Consider the following 10,799-nt stretch of genomic DNA (forward strand, 5'->3'; position numbering starts at 1 on the left):
AGAGACATCCACAGGAGGCCACTGGAAACTACAAGGAGCCCACACATACACTTTAGAATAACAAATTGGACAGTTGAAAACGTAAACCTTATACAAATGTATATGATTTAACTAACAAAAATATAGCCATTCAAATTATTTATTTATTATTTATTTTACCAGCAACTGTATACGGCCTACTAATTACAACAAAATTGACAATAGGCTATTATACATTAGCAGACACATTTGAGCCTATATTTGGAGGCTATATCTGTTTTGTATTCGATACTTTTTTAATGGATGCATTTAAGAAAGTAGCCTACTATACATGAAGAGAAATAAGAGGTACTAGATGCGAAAAAAGCACTGAAATCTTTAGCCTCTCTGGGATAATCCAGTCCAGATTTGATGAGTCTAGGTATAGTGGTTTTAGATCAGGACCCTGGGGCCTCATTTATAAAGGGATATACGCTCAAAAAATGGCGTACGCCAGTTTCTACCCAATGTTTGCGATTTATAAAATACTAACTTGACGGGAAAATGTGCGGTCCTCCACGCAAACTCGAACCCATGTGTACGCACTAAGCACACACACGGGAGAGACGAGAAACTGCGACACCGTTGGCAGAAGGAAGAATGGAGAGAAATATGTGGAAATAATACCATAAATAAAATGTTACCTCTCATTTATCATATATGAAGAATTCCTTTTCAAACATTGATTAAAGCCAATCTTAAAATGATTAAACAAACGCCTGTTTGAGACTCCTCAGTGCACAGAAAAACATAACTTGGAGAAATAAATAAATACGGATATGTTATTTAAAACCACCTCGAATATGTTGTGTTCATGTTATGAAATGTTTTCTCATTAATGATGCGGTAAGCAGGAGGACAGAATTACGTCTAAACTGACGCCGTTTTGCATTTCTATAGGTTGTAGATACGAGCATGGTTTTATATACTATCACGTTTAATCGTGTTTTATGCCGTTTGCCAAGACTTGATAAGTCGCTCGTAAAACACAGGAGGTATGGAAACTAAGAACACCATATGTGGTCAATTGTACAGCTAATATAACACAACACATTAGTTGTATTTCCTTTAACTGGTGGATTATGGATATATAGTTGCTGATCGACAGCTGGAACACAAACCACCAAATACAACAAAATAATTCAGATCCAGTCGTCATGACTCCACTCCGGAGGGATTCCCCGATCATTTCTTACAGTTTCTCATCAAGGGGGTGTCTCCTGTCCCCGGGACAAACACACTGCATGAGGAAGGTTATGTGTATTTTTTTGGTCATTAACTTTTTTCGGACCACTTATTTATTTATTTTGGTGACGATCCAACCTCCATGCTGCTACTCTGGTTCAAACTGCATCCACCAAACAAGATTTATCTCGACCTCCCCAAAATAACCAAAATCTGACACGGTGTGAGATGTCTTTTTTAGCTGTTCTGTCGTAATTTCCTGCGATCTTCTTCATGCAGTCAGTCAAAATGAATGAATGAATGGGCGTTTCTTTGACTATTTATAGGCAAATATGGGCGTTACGAGTCGATTGTGATTTATAAAGGGAAACAGGCGTAGGAAGTGCCGTACGCACTTCCCTCGCCGGTACGCAATGTTTTGTGAATCGGAACATGTCGGAACATTTCTGTACCTATTTTTTTGCTTTGTACTACGTAAGCAACCTTCCCACGTCAATCCTACGCAAGGCGTTATAAATGAGGCCCTCCTATGTGGTCTAGATGCGAAAAAAGCACTGAAATCTCACTTTTTTGTATTTTCACAAATAGAATTAAGGTTTCACAAATCTAAAACTGTGCTATAAAGAATGTTTAGACTCTCTGGGATAATCCAGTCCAGATTTGATGAGTCTAGGTATAGTGGTTTTAGATCAGGACCAGGGGCCTCATTTATAACGCCTTGCGTAGGATTCACGTGGGAAGGTTGCTTACGTAGTACAAAGCAAAAAAATAGGTACAGAAATGTTCCGACATTTTCCGATTGACAAAACATTTCGTACTGGCGAGGGAAGTGCGTACGGCACTTTCTACGCCTGTTTCCCTTTATAAATCACAATCGACTCGAAATGCGGCGCAGCTTTTGCGGGCTTCACGTAACGCCCATATTTGCCTATAAATAGTCAAAGAAACGCCCATTCATTCATTCATTTTGACTGACTGCATGAAGAAGATCGCAGGAAATGACGACAGAACAGCTAAAAAAGACATCTCACACCGTGTCAGATTTTGGTTATTTTGGGGAGGTCGAGATAAATCATATTGTTTGGTGGATGCAGTTTGAACCAGACTTGATAAGTCGCTCGTAAAACACAGGAGGTATGGAAACTATACCATATGTGGTAAATTGTACAGCTAATATAACACAACACATAAGTTGTATTTCCTTTAACTGGTGGATTATGGATATATAGTTGCTGATCGAAAGCTGGAACACAAACCACCAAATACAACAAAATAATTCAGATCCAGTCGTCATGACTCCACTCCGGAGGGATTCCCCGATCATTTCTTAGAGTTTCTCATCAAGGAGGTGTCTCCTGTCCCCGGTACAAACACACTGCCTGAGGAAGGTTAGGTTATGTGTATTTTTTTTGTCATTAACCTTTTTCAGACCACTTATTTATTTATTTTGGTGACGATCCGACCTCCATGCTGCTACTCTGGTTCAAACTGCATCCACCAAACAATATGATTTATCTCGACCTCCCCAAAATAACCAAAATCTGACACGGTGTGAGATGTCTTTTTTAGCTGTTCTGTCGTCATTTCCTGCGATCTTCTTCATGCAGTCAGTCAAAATGAATGAATGGGCGTTTCTTTGACTATTTATAGGCAAATATGGGCGTTACGTGAAGCCCGCAAAAGCTGCGCCGCATTTCGAGTCGATTGTGATTTATAAAGGGAAACAGGCGTAGGAAGTGCCGTACACACTTCCCTCGCCGGTACGCAATGTTTTGTGAATCGGAAAATGTCGGCACATTTCTGTACCTATTTTTTTGCTTTGTACTACGTAAGCAACCTTCCCACGTGAATCCTACGCAAGGCGTTATAAATGAGGCCCCAGGTCTTATGTGGTCTAGATGCGAAAAAAGCACTGAAATCTCCCTTTTTTGTATTTTCACAAATAGAATAATGGTTTCACAAATCTAAAACGGTGTTATAAAGAATGTTTAGACCAGGAGTACTCAAATACAAATCTTAAAGGTCCAAAAAAATGTTTTCAATGAGACAAAGGTCCGTTTATTAAGGTCATTCAAACTTTTAAACAATTGCAACAAGATTCTTAACACGAGGTTGCAAAAACAAAAATAATCTGTATGCAGCAGTTTTCATTGTTATTGTGTCTGTGCTTGATCCCTCAGAGTCGCAGTGTGAGCTGCACGTTATGAATAAAGGCAGCTGCACCCTCTTTCATTCAGCATTCCCATTATTGCTTTATAAATGTCTTTCCCCCTTGTGTGTCCACTGAGGTTCGTCAGGCCCTACACATCTTCAACAAACTCCCCCTTTGCCTCATCATAAAAACTCACAAACACCAGCAACTGAGCATTGTCAGTGGTGTCAGTGGAATCATCCACAGCTAAGGAAATGCACTGTGCATTTTTTATTCCATCACAAAGCTGATTAATCAAATCACCAGCCAGTATTTATGTTCTTCTGGTTGCTGTGGAATCTGAGAGGGGGATTTGCTTGATTTGACCTGTTATTTCCTCTTTTTGTTTGCCTTCAAACATGGTCTCCATCACTTCAGTCATGCATTATTTTATACTTCAGTTATTATCCAGTGGAATGCCCTTACCTACTGGCCTAGTTAAATCAAAGTGGTTACTTTTTTTTGGCTGGGCAGTGTAGTTTTACACACCGTCTTATTTGACTTTCTCAGGACTTAAAACTGTTTTTTGGGGGCAGACCCCCAAAAAGAATAAAATATATTTACACACGTAAGGTCATCATCTTAACAGTTTTGTATGCTCATCCGTGAGCAGAGCATCAAGTTGACATGCCTATTACAGCTGAATGCGGCGATTACCATTTTGTTCAGCAAAACGCCTCACAAACTTATTAAGATCAACAGCTTTAGTGCGTTTTCATTCAATGCTGAGTACAGCCAAACTTGACAGTCTCTTCTCTGTCATTGTAGACCGCAAATACCTCATTCCTTCAGTACTTGGGTCCGAATGCTTCTCGTTTTGCGCCGTCCCGTTCAAATGAAATCTCCGCCAATCATATCCACGCTCGCGCCAGGGACGGGGGAGGGGTTACAAGACGTGCATCTTGTGCTGCATTCACTTGCACTCGGACATTAGAGACTTTCTCTCATAAATGTCAGATGAGCCACAACTTTTCTTTCAAAACAAAGCTGCCAACTGGGGTGGCAGCTGGGGTGGCAAGGCCTATTTTTAGGGTGGCAGTTGCCACCCCGGTAGGTGAAACTAGGCTACTAGCTACAGTGCAGATGCAACTAGATGAGCTGTTAACTCTCGCTCTGACTTTTTTTTTTTAAACTCTCGCTCTGACTTCTGACATCTGACATCTTGCGGCTTTCACACCAGCGCTTTTCCCTTTCTAGCTCCGAGCGAGAGCTTTTCTGGTTCAGCTCCCGTTTCCCTTTTCAGCTCCCGCTCTGTTCACACCGCCCAGAGCTGCCGCTGCTGCGTCATGACGTCACAGTTTACGTAGCTGATTTTCTCCCACAACAACAACGGGCCGGGGACTGCGTCGGGTCGATGATCGTGTTGCTTTTAATCATACGAAGCCAGATTAAATTAAATAACGACTTCTCCAACCTTATACATTTCTCCAGAGTGCCGTGGTTCATTGTTTATTAATGTGTTTCAGCGGCATTTACCGACCGCTGCAGTGCTGACTGCTCTTCCACGGGAGTTTATTCTCCCGTTAGCTCCGGGTTAGCTCACACGGCTCTAAAGTATTCACTGTCTGACTGTCACACAAGCAGCTGATACATATCCCCAGTTCCCCTTAAGTGAATGTGTGTCAGTCTGAATTGACGCTGTTTGGCATCACAACGCTGTTATGAAAGTTTCTCTGGTATAACATGGGTGATGTTAGCATAGCAACCGAAGCTAAACTGACTACTTGCTAAGCCGTTTTCTACAGGCACATTTTACCAGCGTATTTTTCATTATGATTCTACTTGTGATAGTCGGACATGACAACCTGTACAGCCCATGTATTAATTCCATCCGATAGCTGCTATAATAACAAACAAAACGTCTGCCTGCTCTCCACAATGATCAATAACAGCGAACGGATGGTCAAAGTAAGGTTTCCTGCACGCCTCGACGTAAGAGACGCCGCGTCATAGCTCCGAAGCTCTTGCCTCTGGACCTTTATATATACAGTCTATGCTCTGGACCGACAATTTTTTGGAGCTGGAAGTGAACCGCATTCCGGAGCTATGACGCTATACATATATATATATATATGTATATGCAGGGGTTAAGTTGGGATTTGATATGTGGGGGGGCTCTGTATGGAGGTGCGAGAGGGGCGGAGGTCGAGGATCTCATTATTTGACCTTAAGGGATATACACTGTGGCCCTAAAGCAACTGCTCCATTATCTGTATCAAATGCACACATTGATGCCACCAAATGTCACAATAAAAATATAAAGTAGGCTACTACAAATAAACTGGAATTCATTTACATCTTAAATTATTAATATATATATACACAAAAAACACAAATATCCAACCTTCAAATTGCTTTTTTAAATCAACACTACTCTGCACACTTGCTAAAGAACATTTGTGTGGAAATCTCAATTCATTTGTAGGACTGCGTGAGTATGGCCAAAAGTATGGGAGTAAATCTCACTGTAAACTATTTAATCATCACCAATTCTGTGTTATTATGACCGATCATAACTCAGATTTATGCAGACATACATTTAGCATGGTGTACAGGGCCGGTTTTTGGCATAGGCGACATAGGCGGTCGCCTAGGGCGCCAGATCTGGAGGGGAAAAAAACCTTTTTGACTGTTTGCGCTCATCCTAATTTTCAGCCTTGATGTAACAACATTCATAATTAAGTAAAGGTAACACCCTTTTCACCCCGGTTACACTTTTCATTTGCCCTGTACGATGGGCGCTGTAAGTGATGAAATGGGGGGTGTTGGCTTATCAGGCGCCCGCAGCTCACAGCCAAAGTGGGCGTGGGAGCGAGCGAGAGAGATAAATGCAATTTATGTAAACAAATATTTCCAAGGCACTCCTTTATAATTATTTGGATAAACAGGTTTGAAATCATTTCAATGTATACTATAGGACAGTAAACCAAAAATATCGTTTAAAACTTGAGATATAAAAATATGCATAAATACATTTTAACTAGGTAAAATAAGATATGAATGAACAACAAAAATAAAATAAGTTACATTTATTTGTTATTGGCTATGGTAGGTTATTGGTTATGTTCACATATTTGATTATTAAAATGTAAACCGATCTTTTTAATATGGTTGTTTAGAGTTGTACCCCCTAGATCTAGTCTCTAGTAATGTGTGCTTAAAGTGCACCAGATTGAAGCATTTTACTTTACATTTTCAAACATTTCTTCCCGGGGGGGCATACCCCCGGACCCCCCTACAGGATGTGACGTCCACACCCCAATTAAAACATGTTCATACAATACTGAATACATTTGAAGCCTTTTTGATGTATATTACCTATGTCAATAAGTTTCAGTTTTTGGAGTGTATTTGTCTTTTGAAGAGATTTTTCATTTATTCTTTATATATTCTATTGTGTATTGCTGGGATACTTTTATCTTTTCTACTGAACGATTGAAGTAAATGTGGGAAGCGTTTAACAACAGCCATTTACTTCAAAGGTTTTTCTCAATGTTATTCTTATTTTTGTTAATGCTGGAAGAATGCCAGAAAAAAAGACATTCTCTTCAAGAATAAAAAAAAACATGACATTAGTAATTGTGATAACAAATTAAACAAGTTCTGGGGGGCGCTGCGCTGGTATAGCTCCGGGAGGGAAAAAAAACCTTTTTGACTGTTTGCGCTCATCCTAATTTTCAGCCTTGATGTAACAACATTCATAATTAAGTAAAGGTAACACCCTTTTCACCCCGATTACACTTTTCATTTGCCCTGTACGATGGGCGCTGTAAGTGATGAAAGTGGGGGGTGTTGGCTTATCAGGCGCCCGCAGCTCACAGCCAAAGTGGGCGTGGGAGCGAGCGAGAGAGATAAATGCAATTTATGTGAACAAATATTTCCAAGGCACTCCTTTATAATTATTTGGATAAACAGGTTTGAAATCATTTCAATGTATACTATAGGACAGTAAACCATCGTTTAAAACTTGAGCGATATAAAAATATGCATAAATACATTTTAACTAGGTAAAATAAGATATGAATGAACAAAAATAAAAGTTACATTTATTTATAGTTATTGGCTATGGTAGGTTATTGGTTATGTTCACATATTTGGTTATTAAAATGTAAACCGATCTTTTTAATATGGTTGTTTAGAGTTGTACCCCCTAGATCTAGTCTCTAGTAATGTGTGCTTAAAGTGCACCAGATTGAAGCATTTTACTTTACATTTTCAAACATTTCTTCACACACACACACACACACACACACACACACACACACACACACACACACACACACACACACACACACACACACACACCGCTGCAGACTCTGCACGAAGGAGCCGCGGTGCTGCAGCTCCTGATCGGAGCAGAGACACACGTTCACTAAGCGGAAAAACTATATCATGTCACAGAGATCTGCTATTTTAAAGTAAAGTCAACACATATCGACCCTAAATAAAGTCTATATTAAGAACGAGAGATGGTTTAATATATGGCTTAAACAAATGACAAATGAGCGAGGGTGATGACGTCAGAGCATCGTCCTATGTGCCGGGGCTGAGCCCCGGACAGCCCCGGCCCAATTTAACCCCTGTGTATATGTATATGTATATATATGTATATATATGTATATATATATATATATATGTATATGTATATGTATATATATGTATATATATGTATATATATATATATATATATATGTATATATATATATATATGTATATATATATATACATGCATATACATATATATATATATATATACAGTGCAATAATTATTTCATGCTAAATGAAGCTCTGTTGCTTGGATATCACTAGATCCTGTTACAGCGTAATATAAAAGTACATAACGATTGATGTGTAAATTAGCATAATTACTAGCTAGCCGCTAGCTGCTAACTGCCGCCTCGTTAATATCAAATCTATCATAATAACAACCCATTACCATGCTGTCATGAACGTGCGGTGCTGTTACGTGTACGCAAATTGACGTGCTTGATGTGAACGAGCATTTTGGGGGGCATGGTTAAAGTTGCGCATGCGCTATGAGCGCACATACGGGTACTTCTCAGGCATGCCGGGTAATTTGTGATGTTTCGCTCTCTCAAAAGTTGGGCCATTTTATCATCATGCGCGAATGAGCAACTCTCATAGGAATGAATGAGGCCCCGCCTCCCACGCTGTATCCAGTTCTTATTATACATCCATGCACGACACACGCATTTTTCCAACCCGCATTCCGCGAAGACCCGCCCTACTGTGCCTCTGATTTGCAGACTGTTGGTGGCGGGATGCTGAATGTGATTGGACCAAAGCGTTGACAGACACAAACAGACAGCGGAACAGTCTGACATGCAGAGCGCTGTATGCAGCGGACATAGCGGAGAATTTTGACTCGTTGCGTTGTGGCGATGTCTCGCATATAACACAGATAATACAGATAATACATATCAAAAGTATAATTTGCTCAGAGTCCAGAGACAGTTGTGGTTCGGTCCGGATCCGGACCGGAGTCCGGACTTTGAGGATGCCTGGTTTAGACTCTCTGGGATAATCCAGTCCAAAGAAATCGGCTATGCAGCGATTTAAGAGGTACAAACACGGAGGATTGTTCGCTCAGCGCTGTAAATTAAATTTCCCTTAACTTTCCCCTTAACTGCCGAATCGGAAGCTCTGAATCGGAAGCCAACTTCAGCGTCGTCACCAATTACACGTAATTGTAGCAACAGAACTCGAGTTAAGGAAGTTGAAAACTGTGCATTTCTCCGTATGAATATGATGCCTTTTGGCCAGCTGATGGACACATTGCTCGTGTTTCCGCGAAAATACTTATGGCAAACGAGCATTGACCACATCGAGCTCTGTAGATTAGATTGTCACTTTTGAACGCTATGTTTTCCACCGGCGGATCTCTGCGTGCACGGCGCTGCAGCGAGTCTGTGGGTGTTTCTCAATCGCGAGTACGCTTGCTTGGTAGCACATGTCTTCCGAGTCACTTCCTGCTAGGCAAGAATCCTTCCTGGCATTCGGAAAACGAAGAGTGGAACAGGCTAGCAAGTGTGCAGGTGTGCGTCATATGAGAGGCCCCGCCTTACATTTTCCGCCACAGATTTGGGGAAATTGGTCCGTGCGCAAAGCATTGTGGGGATTTTAAGGACGCGAAGTCTACCCATGTGCAGCCTCGAAATTTCCCCCAAACCAAGGACGCAGCCTCGGTGGAATTCCAAGTATGCTGGACATTGGAACGGTCCTGCTGCGCCACTTGATGACGTAGCATCCTTGAAATATTGGCTTGGAAGCCAGTATCCTCGAGATTGAGGCCCCGGCTCCACGAGGACAAATACGGCAAAACGCATCGGAGTAACGCAAACGCAACCGCAAAAAACCTTCCGACCACACGCAATATACACCGGATTGTGTCAAGCTCCACGAGACGGCTCCGTTTACATCCAACCGCTGGAAAAGCTGCAGTACATATGCCGAACCTGTACGTGGCGCTGTAACTTCCTCCACAAAAGCAGCAACTTCCTCCACAAAAGCAGCGAAGAAGAATGGTTGTCATGGCTGCACTTCTGTTTATTCTCCGCGGTGGGGGCGGAGGGAACCGCGCAGAGTTTTTCGCCGGTCAATGTGTGTTAAAGTTTAAATCTTCATGCTTCCTCATGCAGCAGCTGATCCAGTAAGTAAACCCGACAGTAAAAATAAACATATTTATAACTAGTTTAGGTAGTTTGAGAGGTAATTAAAATAGCTAAGAGTGGTGATCTGACTTGAAGTGTGTGTTTTGCTCCCGCTGCTTCACAGCCGGAGGAGCTGCGTGTCTCCGTCCTGTCAGATTAGACTTCACTCGCGTTTATGTTCATATCGAGATAAAGATAAATAATCTGAATTCAGTGTGCAGTGTACTTTTGCGGGGGTGAGCAGCAGAGGTGGGGAGAGGCGGGGAGAGGCGGGGCTATGAAACGCATGACCGTATAGGCGACCCCACGGCCCCGTTGGACCCCCAGAGCGCTCCGTTCCCAGATCTATCCACCTTTGGACCCGTTGTCGTTTGCGGGGTCTGTTTCTACGTTTCTGTTACGGCGTCGTCGAGCTTAAAGGGCTATACGCATGAGAAATATGCGGATTCAACCCGTTTTCGTCCTCGTGGAGCCTACGCCTGAGAAACGGCCTGTGAGCGAGCTGCCCCGCCCCCCACACAGACGAGAGAGAGAGAGAGAGAGAGAGAGAGAGAGAGAGAGAGAGAGAGAGAGAGAGAGAGAGAGAGAGAGAGAGAGAGAGAGAGAGAGAGAGAGAGAGAGAGAGAGAGAAAGAGAAAGAGAAAGAGAGATCTCAGCGGGCTTGTCCACTTTTCTTTTAACTGCCGGTTGTGTTAAAAATGTGTCAATTTTATTGATTTTACGACCAAACAATG

This window comes from Trematomus bernacchii, unplaced genomic scaffold (assembly GCF_902827165.1).
Source record: "Trematomus bernacchii unplaced genomic scaffold, fTreBer1.1, whole genome shotgun sequence".
Taxonomy (NCBI): domain Eukaryota; kingdom Metazoa; phylum Chordata; class Actinopteri; order Perciformes; family Nototheniidae; genus Trematomus; species Trematomus bernacchii.